The following is an 18,666-nucleotide window of genomic DNA, read 5'->3' as shown; positions in this document are numbered from 1 at the left end:
ACTCAGTAGTGGGCATTGCATTTGCCGGGCCTCCTGGATCCAAAGGTTCAGTTGGTCCTGCTTACGTCTCTTCAGGTCCGCATGGTGGTGACGGACCTGCTCACCAGTCCTTGCAATCCCTGTGGCACTGGTGAGATCATGAGCCAACCGGTCCCATGCCTCAGCCCTATATGCTCCCCACAGGACCTGGCCCTGCATGAGTTGGGCCTCATGATTGTGGACAAGGAGCCAGACCATATATCTGGACTCCTCAATGACCCACCTCTGTGCTCGGAAGCAACTACCCTCACCTACTCCTGACATTCTGGCTGCAAGTTAGTTCTACAATCGGTTATGTTGTGTATTCCCGCCTATGGGGTTTATATATGCCGTTTTTCCCACACTTATCTGTGATTGGCCATTTTGGAATTGTATCAGCTTCACAAAACCTGCTTTGTCATACTCCTCTTTCTATTCATTCCTATATATTTGCTATTACTGCATTTCTAAGTACAGCTGTCATGGCTTAGTGGTTCAGTACCTTGACTATGGTGCATGGTATCCTGGGTTCGAACCTGGCCACTGCTTTTTATATTTTATGACTGTCTAGACAGGCTAGGGGGTGTGTCTGTGTAAAGGCAGTTTTGTTACAGCTTGCTCAACGTTGCCCGTCGGTTAGCTTGTTGGCGCAGCGCGCAGCTCCGCGCAAATTGGTTGCACTGGTTTACGCTTCATTTGGCTGTCAGCACACATATTATGCTCAGCTCAGCTAGGGGCACACAGTTTCAGCGTGTTAAACCACTGCTCACCTACGGGCACTCATTTTGCACCTGTTGAACCACTGCTCACCTACGGGCACTCATTTTGCACCTGTTGAACCACTGCTCACCTACGGGCACTCATTTTGCACCTGTTAAACCACTGCTCACCTACGGGCAGCTGCACTCACCTTGTTAAACTGTAGTTCAGCTATCGGCATATCTGGCATTTTTTTATTATTTTGTTATCTCACATTTATTCTAAATGAATGGCCTATTTCATTACATTTTACATAAAATATAATTTTATTTGTGTACATATATGTCAGGGACTTGTTTCGTGCTTATTTCACTAAAAATAAAAATTGATGTTGTGGGGGCTCGAACCATGACTGCATGCTCTTCAGCTGACGTCTCTACCACTACGCTATTGCTTTTTGGCTTACTTTCTTATATGCTTTTCCACTTACTGCTAACTGTGGCTGAGCTACAGGCACGCCCGTGCAAATGAGCGCACTCACAGGCAAACATCTTTACAATTAAAAAAATATATAACATGTTCATTTATATCCTTTTATGTTCATAGTCTGTGGGGGCATGTGTTGTGTTGTGTTTATTCACATTTCCATGTACTCTGTCGTGGGGGTTTACTTTGGGCACTTTTACTCTTCTGGGGGCGTGTCCGCTTGCAGGGCTCAGCCTACGGACACGCCCCCTACTGTCTTACATGGACCGTGTAAGCCTTAGGTGTGATTCAGCATGCCCTCATGCACATGCATGACATGCTGACATCACACCGTTTAACTGCAGCCTCCGTGTAAGCCTTGTAACTCTTACACAGAGGCTTCATGAATTCTGCCCAGATTCTTATTCATAGTCCTTATGGTTAGGAGCAACAGGTATATGAGCAGACAGTGTCTAAGTGCAGCTAAGGTGTGATTCGGCAAACAATAGCTGAGATTAGGCCCACCAGTTTTAAACCACTTTGAGAAAATATTATGAAAATGATGGAGTAAAGAAATGTAAATGAGGAATGTGTGAAAAATCACTGACTATATTATACAAATAAGGAGCTCTTTATGCAACTAAATAATTTAATGTTGCTGTCTGATGAGCAAATATGCTATGGACATAAGGCTTATAAAAAGTGATGTCATGCCTTTTCCATCGACTTTGTAATCTGTGAAGTCGCTTACATTCTATGCCCAGTTTAACTATCTCCTGTTCTCAGGTGCTGCTTTGGTTGAGCCAAAATCAGGTGCACCCAGCGGTGCTTAACATTACAGGAAGACAAAGATATAAACAAAGGCTAACTCATTCAAACATTGCTGATCAAGAAATATTGGACAGGTTTGGAGCAGACATGGATATAGTATTGTCCTTGGGGAGTTTGTATGTCACAGAGATGGGGCCTTGGAGGATGTGTTGCCTTCCTATACCCCGGGATACTATGGTATGCATATTCCTCACTTAACTTGTCACTGGGAGATTCCATGGTGGATATCTCACAGGTTTCTTCCTTTAGTATACTTCAGCAGTTCCTTGGCATACTCTTAGCACATATCAGTGTGTCTATTTTTCAGTGTCACCTCAGGAATGAGCCAGTACTGTGCATATCTTTTAGAGAATGGCATGCCTTCCTCAGGTGGTCAGTGTGATAAATTGCACCCATATTGTTATTAGGGTTTTATCTGGACCACAGGGGAAGAGCAGTATCATAAAAGGAAGGGCTATTTTTCCATCACCTACTAGATACTGTGCATGATGCAAGACCCAGCATCATGGCAGTGCCCAAGTTTCCCATACTTTGCATGCAAGCTCAATGTATTGCCTGTTTTTCCAAGGTAAGGTTACTCATGGTAACCTAGCTGGTAACTGCATTTTAGTCCTCCTAACAATATGATTTTCAGAAACTGTAGAGTGCAGGATTGCCTGGATGAGTGTGGTGGTTGCCCTTCAATATGTCCCTTGTTACTGCGTGCAGGATGTTTACTTCCTGCACTCTTCAACACATGATCATGTGTCAGTCTGGTATGCAGGTGCCATGGACAGTCACTGATGGTGGCAGTGCATTGTCCTCTGTCCACAGATAGTCACTGATGGTGGCAGTGCATCTTCCTCTGTCCACAGACAGTCAGTGATAGTGACTGTGCATCTTCCTCTGTCCACAGTCAGTGATAGTGGCAGTGCATCTTCCTCTGCCCACTGATGGTGGCAGTGCATCTTCCTCTGTCCACAGACAGTCAGTGATAGTGGCAGTGCATCTTCTTCTGTCCACAGACAGTCACTGATGGTGGCAGTGCATCTTCCCCTGCCCACAGACAGTCACTGATGGTGGCAGTGCATCTTCCTCTGTTCGCAGACAGTCAATGATAGTGGCAGTGCATCTTCCTCTGTCCACAGACAGTCACTGATAGTGACCGTGCATCTTCCTCTGTCCACAGACAGTCACTGATAGTGGCAGTGCATCTCCCTTTGTTGTTTTTCTAGCCAGTGATGATAGCGACAGTGTCCAGCTGACAGCAGTAGCACTGCAACCCCATCTGTAGGCTTGTGCATTGTATACAGCTTTACAGACAAACAGGAGGCATCTAGTCCATAAATATACGATATGACATTTACGATTTATATGATTTTTATGATTTTAGGATATGACCATGAAATGTCACATATAGAGTACTCGATGCATGCATTATTACTTGTAGGCTGTGTTAGGTGCTCCACGGCCAGCTTACAATGTACACAAGTCATTTCTCCATGTATGAAGAATTTATTTACATAATGTTTTAGCACTCATTATTGGTACAGTATTGAGGGTTCATTTGCATAAGGGCTAGTAATACTGGAAAGCTTTGTTTAAAGTGCAGAACAGCAGGTGTTATAAAGCATGTTTAGTGCTAAACTGTGATGAAGATAACTGTAGACAGATAAAAAGAATCACTTGCCTTAGAAACATTTTTTATACACACACACACACACACACATATATATATATATATATATATATATATATATATATATATATATATTTTTTTTTTTTCCCATCTAGGTACTTTGGTTTCCTCCCACTTTCCAAAGCAATGCAATAGTTGGACTGACACACTGAATTGGCCATAGGTGTATATGTGTTTGTGTGTGTGTGTGTGTGTGTGTGTGTGTGTGTGTGTGTGTGTGTGTGTGTGTGTGTGTGTGTGTGTGTGTATGTGCATTCATGTATGTGTGTGTGGTCTAGAAGTACAACTGGAACAGGCCTAGCCACTTGGTGGTATGAGTGTGAACATTGGCTCTAGATGATCTTCACTGTTCAAGTAACACCCCAACTCCATATGCAAAAATGGGAAAAAGTGGGGTTTTTTTTGTTTAATGGATGCATGGATGTTTACTCATGCTATTACCTGTTTAGTGTTTTTCAGATATAAAGAAGAACTGCAGTATTGGCTTGTAAATATGAAAAGTAACTTCTGGGTGAGTATAGTCTGTGTTACCTATGTTCAAAGTTTCATAATGTCCCCTGTGGATTGTGTGGGTGATGCTACCATAGATCATGACCAACTGCTGGTGTGTGAACTTGATGTTGTCATTGATGGGATCTACTGGGTGCAGGGGGAGCTCATGACACTGACCTAACAGTGTAGTGGGACCAGACTTTAACTGATGGGTTCTACCATGTGCTGTGGAAGCCTAATGAGGCCTGTCTGCCTTTCTCTTGGGAGAATCCATTTAAGTGCCTACAACACTTTCTTGAGATACACGTGGTGTCTGGCCCACTTGTTAACCACCTATGTGGACTGTCTCTTGTTCATGTCCAGCTGTGATTCAACTGTGTGCCTGCTAAGTCTTTACTAGTATGCACATGGGGCAAAAATGGATGCTTTGTGTACAACCATACTCATCACGGCATTATCCTTGACTCCACCATTCCCATGTATGGGTGAAATTTCTTTTGAATACACTGCAATACCCCTAATCATCCATACCTGACTCTCAGTTTCAGTAATCTGTGCCTCCTCTATGTTATATGTTCATAGCACAACTCTCAACTAATCAGGGACAAAATTCAATAGAATCAGTAACAAATCCAGAAAAATATCAGGGACAATAAGGGTCACTTTTAAAATATTTGTACTACACTGATAGAATAAGAGAATATGAATGAATGTTCATTTTATGAAGTAAAGGAAGTTTATAACTCTTATCTATTGTGATTATTTAGTAAGCATAATTCACCACCTTTCTTCCACAAGACACCAGTTTTAGGAGGGATTAAGAGAGCTAAAATTTGAGTCAAAATCAGGGACAGTTGAGAGGTATGATTCATAGGTTTATAGGTGATTACTAGGTTAAGAACTTCAACTCCAAGAGGCCTTTATAAGCATAGTCATACTTCCCAATGAGGGATCAAAACCCTATATCATGTGAATATGAGGAAAACACCATAACCATTATGCCAGGCCTCATCATTACTCTTGATATAGTCTATCAGTATCCCACTCATCTTCAAGACATCTGACTACATTTGCAAAAGTGCTTATCCCAGAAAGCAAGAATATTGCATTGAGAGCTGCAAGGAGTTAGTCATCCAGGAAAGGGGAAGACCTTAGGAACTTGGAAGGAGAGAGAGCTACCACTACTAGGGACATAACACTTGAAGAACCTTATGTAGGTTGCAGTAAGACCAAACGTCAGTGTCCTGAGCTAAAAATGACTTACTTGTCTTCATGAAGAAGCAGGGAAACCTCCTGGACTCTTTTTTAACCTTGATGTGCAGGTATGTGTCCAGAAGATCCAAACAGTGAAGAACAGATGGCACTATGACCAACTGAAAGTGATTTTTGACAGTGTATTGTTTTATGGTATTCCAACTGCATTTGGGGCCTAAAGTCCTTCATTTTTTTGGCAGTAAGATGAACCTTAAGTAAAAGTTGTACTCTTCTTGATATGGTGAGAAGTCTTGAAAGGCATCTTGCTGTGCCTCAGTTCTTTGACTGAGTGAGATGCTGAGAAGGAAAAAAGACTATGGTTTGTAAGAGGGTAGAAAGGGAATGGAATAACATCTGGATACTATGCACTTGGTCTACCAATGCGTGTGATGGCTTCCCACTCTGGTAGGTGGAGGGACAGATGACCCCCCTTAAAATACCTCCAGAGGGAAGCAGTTGGACAAGGTCTGGGGGATCTGAAAGTTGCCCTGTATAGGGACAGCTTCAGAATCCCTAGTTACTCAGCTGAAACCCATCTCTCTCTCAGTGCACTGCCATTCTGAACGTTTCTACATTCTCTGCTGCACTTCTTAGAACATCTACAGCTGTTCTGATTAGATTGCAGCAACCATAATCATCACATACTTTGCACATTCAAGAAAATGGTCATTGTGGATCCTGAAATTTCATCCCAATGTTTCTGAGAATATTGCCTTCACTGTCTTGTTTTTCAGGCTCAGCTTTTATAGAAGGTCCAAGCAGCATGGTTCCACTGAATGGGCCATTCATAAATTCAGCCTTAGATTTTTTGGCAGACTTAGTAAGGGAAAGTGCATTGCCAAGATCCATGCTTACCTCCCTAGCTGTACAGTACACCACAGTGTGAGCCAACTGCATGATGTGGTTAGCTACAAGATGGGAACATATCAGTTGGAACTGGAGCTTGGTCAAGAATTCCAAGATTAGTCACTCCTCCAAAGTGCCAATTTTATTCTAGCAGCTTCATTTGGAACTGTAACATGCACTACATAGTTTAGCACCCTCAAGAAAAAAGTAGAGAATAAAAATGTGTGTCTCAGTAAACTGTCCTAAGCCCATGACTACTCATTATGTAGGAGAAGTACTATGGATTCTATCTCAGGAGCCTTAAGTGCAGGAGATAAAATGTCAGAGTCCACCAGCAGGTTTTGTGACTAACTTGGACAGTCCTTTGGTGGCTGAAGGATCTGTCAGGCTCTTTCATTCTATGTGCCACCTCCTTTGGGTTCTTCCCTATTGTTTTCGACTACCAAATTGACCATGTCATCAGATAGGGAGACTACTCAAAAAGGCACCTTTGGGGACTGGAATACCTCAGCTAAGGTGCTGTCTGACTTAGACGGGTCTTAGGGTCTCTTACCTTTGTTCTCATGAGCTCTAATATCCAAAGCAGAGACCACCATGGCTGAGGTCTTCCAGTCCCGGATGTTATCTTCTTGAGTATTCTCCCTATGTTATGACATGATCAAGTTGTTAGTTGAAAACTACTGCATCTTTGAAGCTAACTGTGAAATAAGTCTTTATCTGGCACCTCTGTGTACAGCTGTAACAATGGGTACAGCTACCTTCAAAAGGCCAGTCTCTTTATTGAGGGATTAAGGCAGTGCACAAAAAGCAGGTATAATGCTATAATGTCATTTCTTCATTATGCTGACTGTGTGAGCATGTGCCACTGCCTAGAGAGCTATTTACCTGTTGAGGAATGGGGGCCCTGCCAGCTGTTAACAGCCTGCTGTGGTGAAGCATAGGATGTGTTTTTTTTTTCTGGAAATGACGATATGACTATGATATGTTTAATGTAACGTGTTACAGGTGGAATGATTTCTACATGAAGGTAAGATGTGCACCATGCATTGTCTGTGGATTTCGTGGCATGCCTGATGTCAATGGCATACTCTATGCTGAAACATTTATTTATTTTATTATTATTTTATTTACAGTTTGTTCACTGGGAAAGTCCATTGGGCCCAAAAGATTTTCAATGGAGGCCCAGGGAAAAAAGCTCCATATACATTTATACCAATGTAATTTTACTAGTAAACACGAGTTGTTAAATAGTTTCAAGGAAATAACAGAATGCAGGAAGAGTGAAAAACATATAATAAACAGTAAATCATAGTTAAACAAAAATTATAGAGTAACATGCCATATCAGAGCATTTAAAGGCAGTATCAACAATAACAAGTTGTTTAAGCATAGTACCGAACATTTGAGGTCTATGCTTGCCAAACTGTATTTAAGAATTATAAAGTAACAAGGTATACTGGAATGCAAGTCTTACAAGTATATAAGTATGCATGAAATAACAGGGAATGAATAATATAGGAAAGACAAGGGTAGATAAGAATAGAGGGAATGAAGTATTAGAATGAATTGAGAGGATAGAGAGTAGGCAAATAAGGGTAATATAGAGGGAAGTCAGGTAGGGTGAGAGCAAGAGCATTCCCAGTGAGAAGAGAGGTGGGAATGGAGCAAGGTCTTAAAGGTGGAGTGGTTGTTGGTGGTATGAATGTGTGGTGGAAGGGAATTCCATAGTCGTGCTAGGGAGAAGGATAATAGAAGTTTGCCCAGAGTGCATGCAGGTTTGTACACTTCGAGCAGGTTCTGATTGTTGGACCGGAGTAGCCTATCAGGCAGATACATTTTGAGAATAGAGGCAAGGGAGGAGCAGAGAGAGGATTTGAAGATGAGTTTGTGTGCATTATTTAGTTGTATGTAGGAGCGATAGTTAGGCAGTTCTAGCCAGTTCAAGATGTGAAAGGCATCGCAGTGGTGAGAGGAATATTTGAATCTGGTAGCAGACTTTAAGATTTTGTTGTAGCAAGAAGACAATTTTGACTTTAGAGAGGATTGAAGATTAGTAAGGAGAGGGGCTTCATACAGGAGGGAGGGAATGTGGTAGGTAGTAGAGAGAATATGCTTTGCTGAGGGAGTAAGATAATGACTGTGGTGATAAAGCATACCTAGTTTTTGGTAAGTTTTTTTAATGTTAGTTTGTAGGTGAATATCAAATTTTAATTGCTCATCAATAATAACTACTAGAAGCTTTGTCTGGAGGACAATTTTGATAGAAATCTTGTTTTGGCTAGTTATGGAGAAAGAGTTCTTGTCTATTTTGGTACATTTAGAAGGGGTGAAAAGCATGATTTTGAATTTAGATGCGTTGAGTGTTATGTGATTATTTAGCATCCAACGCTTGGTAGAAAGAAGGCTTCTTGACTTAATTCCATGAGTCTGGGGAGGGATTTGGCAGAGCAGATGATTGTGGTGTTGTCCACGTATTGGACAAGTTTTGTGTTTGGGATGCACTGATGGAAGTCATTTATAAAGATGTTAAATAGTAATGGACCTAATATAGAACCCTGAGGTACGCCTGTCGGAGTGTTAAGGAAGGAGGAAGTGCAGTTTTTCCACTTGACATCTTTTTGCCTGTCAGAGAGGTAACTGGAATACCAGTTGATAGAGGAGGTTGATATATTGAGATGAGAGAGTTTGGACAAGAGATGATTGTGAGAAACAGTATCAAAAACCTTAGATAATCAAGAAGGAGGATAGATACAATATTACCAGAGTCATGTGCATGGTTGATGGTTTTGAGAAAGGATAGGAGAGCGATAGTGGTGATGTGTCTGGGTCTAAATCCATGTTGTGTGAGGTTTAGCAACTGATTTTCTAAGAGGTAGGGTAGGAGTTGTAGGTGAATTCATTTTTTGAGAATTTTAGAGATGGGGGATAAGATGGCTATTGGTCAGAAATTAGAGATATCCGTGTTATTGTCCCCTTTGTTAAGGGGAATAATAAAGGCTTTTTTCCAGAGTAGGGGTACATATGATTCTTGTATTGAACAATTTATTAGGATAGAGATGGGAAAAGCTATGCCATCTGCAGCTACTTTAAGAAAGTTAGATGGAAGGTCATCAGGAGCATTTGAGCAAGGTTTCAGTTTTTTTAGGAGTCTTTTTATGGTGGAGGTAGGAATACGTTTGATAGTAAAAGGGGGGAGTCGAGTAGTTGTGGTGCTTGAGAAGGTTAAGTTAGGGGTGGTGGGTGGGGCTGAAGGTGGAACATTATTTGGAAAAGAGGTGAGATTTGCTATTGAGTCTATGAAGAAGGAGTTGAATTGGTTAGGCAAGGAAAGATCAGGGGTGTTGGGATCTAGGCAGGGATTATCTTTTTTACCAGGATAGAGGAGTATAGAGATACTATTCCAGAATTTTTTGGGGTTTGAGTTGTATATAAACACAGGTCTTATTCCAAGTACATCTCAGCATAATTTAGTAAAATCAGGTACACATTGACTTCCACACTGCCTGACTTTAGTAGTTGCAGGGTTCTGAAAGTGCTGATGTCCATACTATCTCTGATGATCACAACAACCTCCTCATCTGCAGCAATGTCACCACCCCTTATAGATTGAGAGGAGGTAATAGTCATCTGGTATTAAAGGTTGGAGCATGGAAGGACTCCCACCAGTGCTTACTACAGGCAACTAAATTCTGCCTAGCTTTTATCCTGGCATGCACCACCATGTCATCCACACTTTTAAAACTCTATGCCAAGATGTAGTTTCCTCCCCCTATAGCATTCACGTCAGTTATTTCCCGATTCTACATCTTAGCTCTCTCTGCCTGTTTTGCCCCCCCCCCCATATCCAAAAAGATGTTTTCTACATTTTCTCAAAACATCCATGAGGTTGTGATTCTCTTCAGGGCTAAAATTCTCTCTCATGTGCCTTGTTCCCATCTGCTGCAATATTTTCTAACCATCACTCAGCATGATTTCAGGCCTTCTCATGACACTGACACTACCCTCTTCAGTGTTGTAGAATATGTCTGTACTAACTTCCTGAAACTCTGCGGAGCCTCTGACACCTTTCGTCATTCTAGGCTTCTAGAGATTCAGAGTTTTCTTAACTTGTCCCTCAGTGTTGTCAAGTGTTTCTCTTTCTTCACAATCTGTTTGAATGATATTATTTATTTATTTATTTTATTTATTTTCATTTGTTGACTGGGAAAATCCGACTGGACACAGGTCCTTTTTCAGTGGAGGCCCGGGGAGAAAAGCTCCACAATAAAAACAACAATTAATTACAAGTTACAAGAAGTATAGGTAGGCTTTGTTTAACAATAGTAGTAAACAGATATAGTTCAAAATGAAATTATTTAGTTAAATGGTACAACACTTATATCATTGGTGCCATAAAGACTAGCAAGTATTTTAATAGCTGAGCTAGCAGCTATTACCCTTGAATAACAGTGGCTAAGATTACAGCTGAGATATAGGTGTACAAGCAATGTATTTGGCTGCAATCCAAGGTAGTTAAAGAGGTGGAAGAAAAGGATTAGAAAGGTTGGGGTAGAGATGTTAGAGAGGTTTGTTACAGGGGCATGTCCAATGCTCTTTTAGATGAGATTTTAGAGCAGCTTTGAAGTTAGTGCATGATGACACAGACGATGGACAGTCAAATGTGGATTAAGTTACTTCAGTAAGGTTATGACTCCACAGTCTTTTCCTGACTATTCATTGGAGTTTAGAAACTGCACTTAGCCATCTAGGCCTGCATCTAAATACTTCTAAAACAATATCTGAACTGTTTGCCCAAAAATCCCTGGACTAATTTCCAGTAGTTAATTCTGTAAAAATTCATCACACACCTACCATAATTTCAATTAGAAGTTTAGTAGTTCAGTAAAATAGAAGAGTAATGCATTCAAACTTGTTCAGTTTCTTCATTAATAACCAATTAAAATCTGATCTGCATGTGAAAAAAGTTCTTAGTAATACCAACCAAAAGCAAATTAATAAATTAGTCATTATATACAAAGTGAAATCCTCACAGATAGTGTTAGGGTGGCCACAGCAAATGCATTTTTGCTGTCTTCCTTCTTCTGTTCAGCTCTGTTATTCACTAGATTGTCTGCACCTCGACATCACAAATCTGAGCAAATATTCAACTTCTGATGGCCGCCACTATCACTTAGCAACATTCAGTGCCTAGAGCTCCATCACCATCTATAAGAACATTCGTTTAATGTTTGCTCACACACTCCTCCTACTACTACCCTACTGCCTTTTCTGTACCAAATTAATGATTGGTGGTAACTCCTTTGTCAAATTTCTGAGCATTCCAATAATGAAAAACAGATTCAGTACTTCGTTTCCCTGATAATATTGGCAGGTTTAGGAGTAAACTGCTATGTGGCGTAAGACCATCATAAAAAATAGAGCCACAAGCAAAACTGAACTTGAAATAAAATGAAAAATAAACCTAAAAAGCAAAAAACACATTTTTTGAGGTTTTATTTTTTATTTAACATAAGATCATTCCTAAAAGGAGCAGCTTTAACTGCACCCCCCCCAAAAAAAAAACTATCCGGCTGTTGTGGCATTACATTAAAGTAGTAAGCCTTCACAAACAATTTCACTCTTTTCATAATCTGTGTATATGCAGTCTCATGTGAGTATTTGGACAACCTGTTTATTTTATATTTATTTTTGACTTGCTAAACTGTATTATATTATATTTGTTTGCAGTTTCTGAATTAATTCTCCCCAGGATTCCACTGAAAATGGAATTGCCAGTTTCACATTTTCTGTCAACATGTAATAAACTAATACATAATTGAGAGGTACATAGATAGACAGAAATGTACATTAAATTTAATTCCTCCATCAAAGACAAGGAATTTTATTGGCTAATTTTTATAGCATACTTACATGAAGTGAATTAGCACTGTATCTCTCTAAATTATTTCATCATACTATGCATAACTAAGAGAAACTGGAAAAGGAGTTGGCTGTACAGTTTATTTGTACATGCCTGGAGCTGTATTAGGATTATTAGTTGTATAAATGCTGCATATAAATACACAAATGGACACATATGAATTCAGTACCAGGATAGGAATGCAGGTAGTAACAAGGAGCATGATATGTCAATCGCACCAACCTTTAAATCTTATCCCGTCTGTAAGGACAAGGCTAGTGCTCTGCTGGTATCCATAGTTACAGTAGAGCCAGCAATGGGGATTAAGGACAGGGCTAGTACTCTGCTGGTATCCATAGTTACATTAGAGCCAGCAGTGGGGATTAAGGACAAGGCTAGTGCTCTGCTGGTATCCATAGTTACAGTAGAGCCAGCAGTAGGGATTAAGGACAAGGCTAGTGCTCTGCTGGTATCCATAGTTACAGTAGAGCCAGCAGTGGGGATTAAGGACAAGGCTTGTGCTCTGCTGGTATCCATAGTTACAGTAGAGCCAGCAGTGAGGATTAAGGACAAGGCTAGTACTCTGCTGGTATCCATAGTTACAGTAGAGCCAGCAGTGGGGATTAAGGACAAGGCTAGTGCTCTGCTGGTATCCACAGTTACAGTAGAGCCAGCAATGGGGATTAAGGACAAGGCTAGTGCTCTGCTGGTATCCATAGTTACAGTAGAGCCAGCAGTGGGGATTAAGGACAATGCTAGTGCTCTGCTGGTATCCATAGTTACAATAGAGAAAGCAGTGAGGATTAAGCACAAGTGCTCTGCTGGTATCCATAGTTACAGTAGAGCCAGCAATGGGGATTATATAGCTAATGCTTGGAGCATATAGTTAGTCCCAGGCAAATTAAAGGGATGGCCTATGTATTACTTTTTCAACAATAAACAATTATAGGTGAGGGGATCTTTACATACTCACTGCTGATGAACCCCACAGTAACAGAATGTGGCACAAAGTCAGTTTAGAATTACAGTTCGATAACCGAATGCTTCTGCATGGAGCACCCACACAGAGCTAATCTAAACCATTTGCAAAAATAAAAAAAAACTAAGAGATTAAAATAAAAAGCAAACAAAAAATCATACATCACAAACCACCAATAGTAATAAAGAGTGGACTAAAGTGGGAGGTACAGCAACTACTTTAGCTGATACAGATCAGAATCCCAGTTGATCATTTGCTCAAGCTAAGGACAACCTATTGAAATTGAAGCCCCCCGCCCCCCCCACTGGAAGTGTTTCATGAAAATGAAGTATGTCCAATGAGAAGACATTTTCTCTAAAGCTCTGTAATCTTAGAAGGGTCCCAAGAGACGTATGTGTTAGTAACCATCCTGTCAATAATGAAGTATCAGAGAAACTCTGGAAGGAATGAAGCTTTGTTGGTGATGAGGGCATACTTTCAGTTTATTGTTAAAGTAGAATATAATGAGAAATCTATTAGTAAGGTGACTGGTACCAGTGACACTTCCACAAAATTACTAAAATCAATTAAGATGCAGATACTTTTCCTCTTAATATTACAGTTTTGGATAATATTGCCAAACATACCCATTTAATAACATTTTAGCTATTTTTGATGTATCCATGTGGTATACTGTTATTTTTATTTCACAAAAATGCTTCTATCTTGTGTCAGCCTGATAAATGATTATCAGGCAAGTCATCTCGCAATATTGGTCAAAGAAAACTGAAGCATCAATGCAAATTTCCAGAGTAAGATAAACTTCAAAGCCGCAATGTTTCAGTATTTGTGTGGCAAGAATACATAATAGGCTGAACCCTGATGAACCCACCTTCTAGCTGTCAATATTCTCAGAAACTAGTCATCACCACAGCACCACCTACAAGTCAGATGAGAATGCATGCATAACATTTAGAAAATCTATACTTCATGCATTCTCACTTCTAAAACAACAGGAAAATCATGCTGTTGTGCTGTAATAATGAAATATAGTCTCCTAAACCTGATAGACTTCTTTGAAGCAATCACCAAAGCAGTAGACGAGGGTAAGGTGGTTCACATAGCCTATCTAGATCTCGCCAAGGCTTTCAACACCATCCCCCACTCTGGAATTATAGATAAACTTATTAAACTAGGTATAAATCCCTATGTCACAAGATGGGTTGCCAACTGGCTCACTGACAGAACCCACACTGTGAAAGTAACAGACTCCAAATCTGACTTCAGATCAGTGACAAGTGGAATACCACAGGATTCAGTCCTGGGTCCTCTCATGTTTGGTATCTACTTCTCTGAAGTACAGGCTCACACAAAAGGTCTTTGGCTAATGAAGTTTGCAGATGACTGCAAACTAGGAGCCATAATCAAAACTCCTAATGATATGGACATCCTACAAAAGGGCCTCACTGAGACAGATGCCTGGTGTCAAAGCCATGGCCTCAAGCTCAATGCCAAAACGTTCATTGTCATCCCCTTTGGTAAAAACTCTGTACCCATGAACTACTACATAGGTGGTAGTCTACTTAACACCAAAAGTATGATAAGAGACCTTGGGACACAGGTGGACAGTAGTCTCTCCTTTGATAATCACATCACCACAATAGTCAGGAAATCCTTCTACGTGGCACACTTCATCACAACGGGTTTATCATCCAGGAAAAAAGAGGTCATTGTTCCCCTCTACTCATCATTCATTAGACCCATTATAGAGTACAATGCCCCTTTTTGTATGTACCTAACACGACATCTACAATAACTGGAAAGGCCGCAGAAATATCTCACAAAGAGGATTACCAGCCTCAAACAGAGGCCCTACACAGACCGTCTCAAAAAACCCCAACTTTACTCCATTGCATATCACCTACTCAGAGGCAATCTCTGCCTAACAAACAAAGCTATGTCAAACCCAGAGCTGTTGGACATGCTCCACTTAAAGAAATCCCAATCCCTCCGAGCTACACGCTCTAGGGACCTAAACCTCGTCACCACAATAAACAGAACATGCTGGAGGGATAGATTCCTGTCCAAGAGACTTCCCATACTCTGGAACAAGCTACCTATCTATATCAAACAAAGCTCCTCATTAGCACTCTTCAAGAAAAATCTTGATGATTGGATGGGAAATAGGAACTTCACCCCGGGGATCACTTCTGTGGCTCTGCTCGACAGGGGCACAGGAAAATAATTTTCTTGAGGGGGGCGAAAGCTAGGGTATCTTTTGGCTAGGCTTATATAGGCCCTAGGGCCAATAGCATGGTACCTACCTATGAACCTATAAATTTAAATTAAGGTTAAGTGAGCATTTATACGCTAACAATAAATACATTTCTATAATGGCTTAAGCAAATGTGTAATAAATTAATGTTGAGCATAGAATGTATTATTAAATCAAATATTAAAGGATGTAGCATTACACAGTTGTTGCACTGTAATGATGCCACCAAATACTAAGAAAAAAAAGAATATCAGCAAACACCAGTCCAATGTGAGCCAAAAATCCAGAGCACAGTTAAAGTAAAATAATCCCAACAGAGGTGAGGAATCCAAGATATAAACAGCCAACTCAATCACCAACAGTAATAAAACCAAATAGGCGTTGTAAAATCCAAAATTCTTTAATAACAAGAAAATATGAACGCTTTTGCAGTTAAACACTGCTTCTTCAGACAACATACACTAAGTCACACTAAATATTTAAATACAAGACAATTACATTATCAATCTATCAGAAAACAATCATAATTAACACACTAAAAACAATTTGAAACCAGTTAAAACTTTAAAGGCTGTTGCTGACTGAGTTGGCTGTTTATACCTTGGATTCCTCACCTCTGTTGGGATTATTTTATTTTATTTAACTAAATAAAAAAGGCTGAAATGCTGATTAATTGAATTAGAATGTAAATTATTGTTCTTGTGACAGAGGGGATGGTACCACTCCCATAAGTGTAATGGAGAAATATGACCAGGGCCACCACTGTGACAACAAGACGGCAAGTACTGTGACGTCAAGATGACTGGCACCAATGGGATTTGAAGGCCATCACTACCAACCAAGGGTGAAATAATAGCACTGAGGTGCACACAGTCTATTTCAACAATTAATTGACAAAATGCAACATAGTCCCGAGAACATGAATGGAATATGCACTGCTGTCTTTGATATGAACTCCCAATATCCACATCCAAACTAGACTGTACACAAGCCACTTACAGAACTGAGTCTTTGGTTACATATACTCAGGTTCCTTCCTTGCTGCTTTCTATGGGAATGACTGTTTTCTACTGTCCCTTTATGCATGGTAATTGCCTTTCACAAATTATTATTTACACACACACACACACACACACACACACACACACACACACACACACACACACACACACACACACACACACAATTTCCAGTGAAAGCTGGCAGAATTCTTACATTCCATGTAGCTTTATTCCTGGGATGGTAGTACTACTACCACTCTGTGTTATTGCCAGAAAAAAAAAACATGCACAGGTTGATTTTACTAGTTAAGCCAACAATGAAATCATGCACATTCATCTCTTTCACCAGTAGTAAGCCTAAGCAGTATAAATGCAGACATGTAACACAGCTTATTAATCCACAGTATATACAATGCTCACCTTCTTCACGGATAAACAACAGTGCATATATACTAAATAATGAATGCTAGCCATGAGAGGTTAAATGCTAATAAATGAACTTTACTTAAATAATACAAGAAACAGAGCAAATACAGATTTAAATATATGCAAGGTTAGCACAGAAATAAAATAAAAGGAAATAAAAACAGATAATATGCACAATGAAAAATCTCAATTCCACATACTCAAGTTCCCTGACTATTGCTTACTCTAGAACTTTTGTCCTGATGGTCATAAGTTTAATAAATTAATAACCAGTCTTCACAGATGGATCAAACGCAAACAAAATAGCATCAGCTACTTCTAGCACAGCATAATACATAGTTTTATACAACTTTTTTCCCCAGCCCCCAGTAGTCATCATATGACATCACCTTCTTGATACAAACAATCAACAAATACTAAACCAGTTCCTTTACTTGTCATGGGAATGTTTCTCAGGAACAAGAGTTTAATTGCCAATACACATCTAAGTTTGTTTCCTTCCCTTGACTCCACCCTCCTGTCTTGGTAATACAGGTAGCACATTCATGTTTGGTGCAGAAGACACTGGGATATTTCCACACAAGGTAGATGGATTTCTTACACTTCAGTGCAGGAAATGAAGGGTGCATTACTCCTGAGTTTATCATCCTACTGATGTCCCATATGCTCGAGTAAACAGAAGCTCAGGAGAATGTAAAAGATTACAAAGCACCTATCAAAAAGAAAAAGGGAAGTTTCCCAACACCCATTGCATTCACACGAGAAGGCCTTAGGTCTGGGGATCCAACACACTTCAAAGGCATTCCCTGTTCTTTTATATTCCAAAAAAGTCACACATTCCTAAGCCATGAGAACAAACACAAGGAATGAAGATGAATACATTTTAGTTCAATTTCCCTTAAACTGATATTACCCCCTGGGAGAACATCTGTTAATTAATTTTGCAACTATATAAGGTTGTCATCCTGAAGTTTATTTTCTCTAGTGAAGAGCTCTGCATAAAATCTTACCCATGTTAAAGGAAAACAACAGGATATTAAAGCAGATTCCCCAACCTGCTGACTCTTCCAGTCCCTGTTCTTTGATAAAGCTTAAAAAAATCACCCTCGCAGCTTTAAAAAATAACCCACTCAACTGTTTTCCCTGTTCTGCTTCCTAGCTTTCTATACTGTTTTTGTTTCACTTTGCAAACCAACTTGAAAAACCTGTAGCTGGCTCTGAAATTATAAAACACATGCAACACATAGCTCACAAAGCCAGTGTGCCGAACAATCACAGCCCTTAAGGCTAAACAACACACCTGATGCACTTGTAATAGTTGACTCTATCGTCAGGCACACTGACGTCCCGCTCACCAGGCTGAACAAGGAGAAGGTCACGGTGAGCTGCCTGTCGGGCGCTAGGATCCGCCACATAACACAAGCACTCAGGTCACTCCAAGGCAAGTACAAATATGACTCAGTCATTGTCCATGCTGGTGTGAATGACCTGAGACGTACCTCCCTGGACTACATGAAAAGAGACATAGAGGAGCTCTCTGAGCATGTTGCCCGGGCCGGTATGACCCTGACCTTGAGTAGCATCTTACCCTCACCAAGAATGATGCCACAATATGAAGACAAGATGATCAATTTCAACAACTGGCTTAAGTATTGGTGTCATTCAAAGGGGATCCAATGCCTGTCAGCCTGGGATGACATGCTCGACAAGCCATGATGCTTCGCTAGGGACGGCTTGCACCTGTCACCCCTGGGCTTTCGGATATTGGCAAAGGCTCTTGCTACCCCCATAGTGCCTTTTTTAGGCAAGGCTCAAAAGACAAAC

The 18,666-nt window shown here is 40.3% G+C and overlaps 1 long non-coding RNA gene across 1 annotated transcript in view; it reads left to right on the top strand.

Moving 5' to 3' along the window:
- Window positions 1-18,666, top strand: part of LOC122788820 — a 198,017-nt gene that overhangs the window by 134,312 nt on the left and 45,039 nt on the right. Inside the window, exon 2 of the long non-coding RNA XR_006362744.1 lies at window positions 4,141-4,202. This is a non-coding gene — a long non-coding RNA (uncharacterized LOC122788820). The remainder of the gene's footprint in view (window positions 1-4,140; window positions 4,203-18,666) is intronic.

Source organism: Protopterus annectens, chromosome 14.part0 (assembly GCF_019279795.1).
Source record: "Protopterus annectens isolate FY-2018-M chromosome 14.part0, PAN1.0, whole genome shotgun sequence".
Classification (NCBI taxonomy): Eukaryota; Metazoa; Chordata; order Ceratodontiformes; family Protopteridae; genus Protopterus; species Protopterus annectens.
The sequence above is the reverse complement of the archived record's forward strand: the minus strand, read 5'-3'. Positions and strand labels throughout refer to the sequence as shown.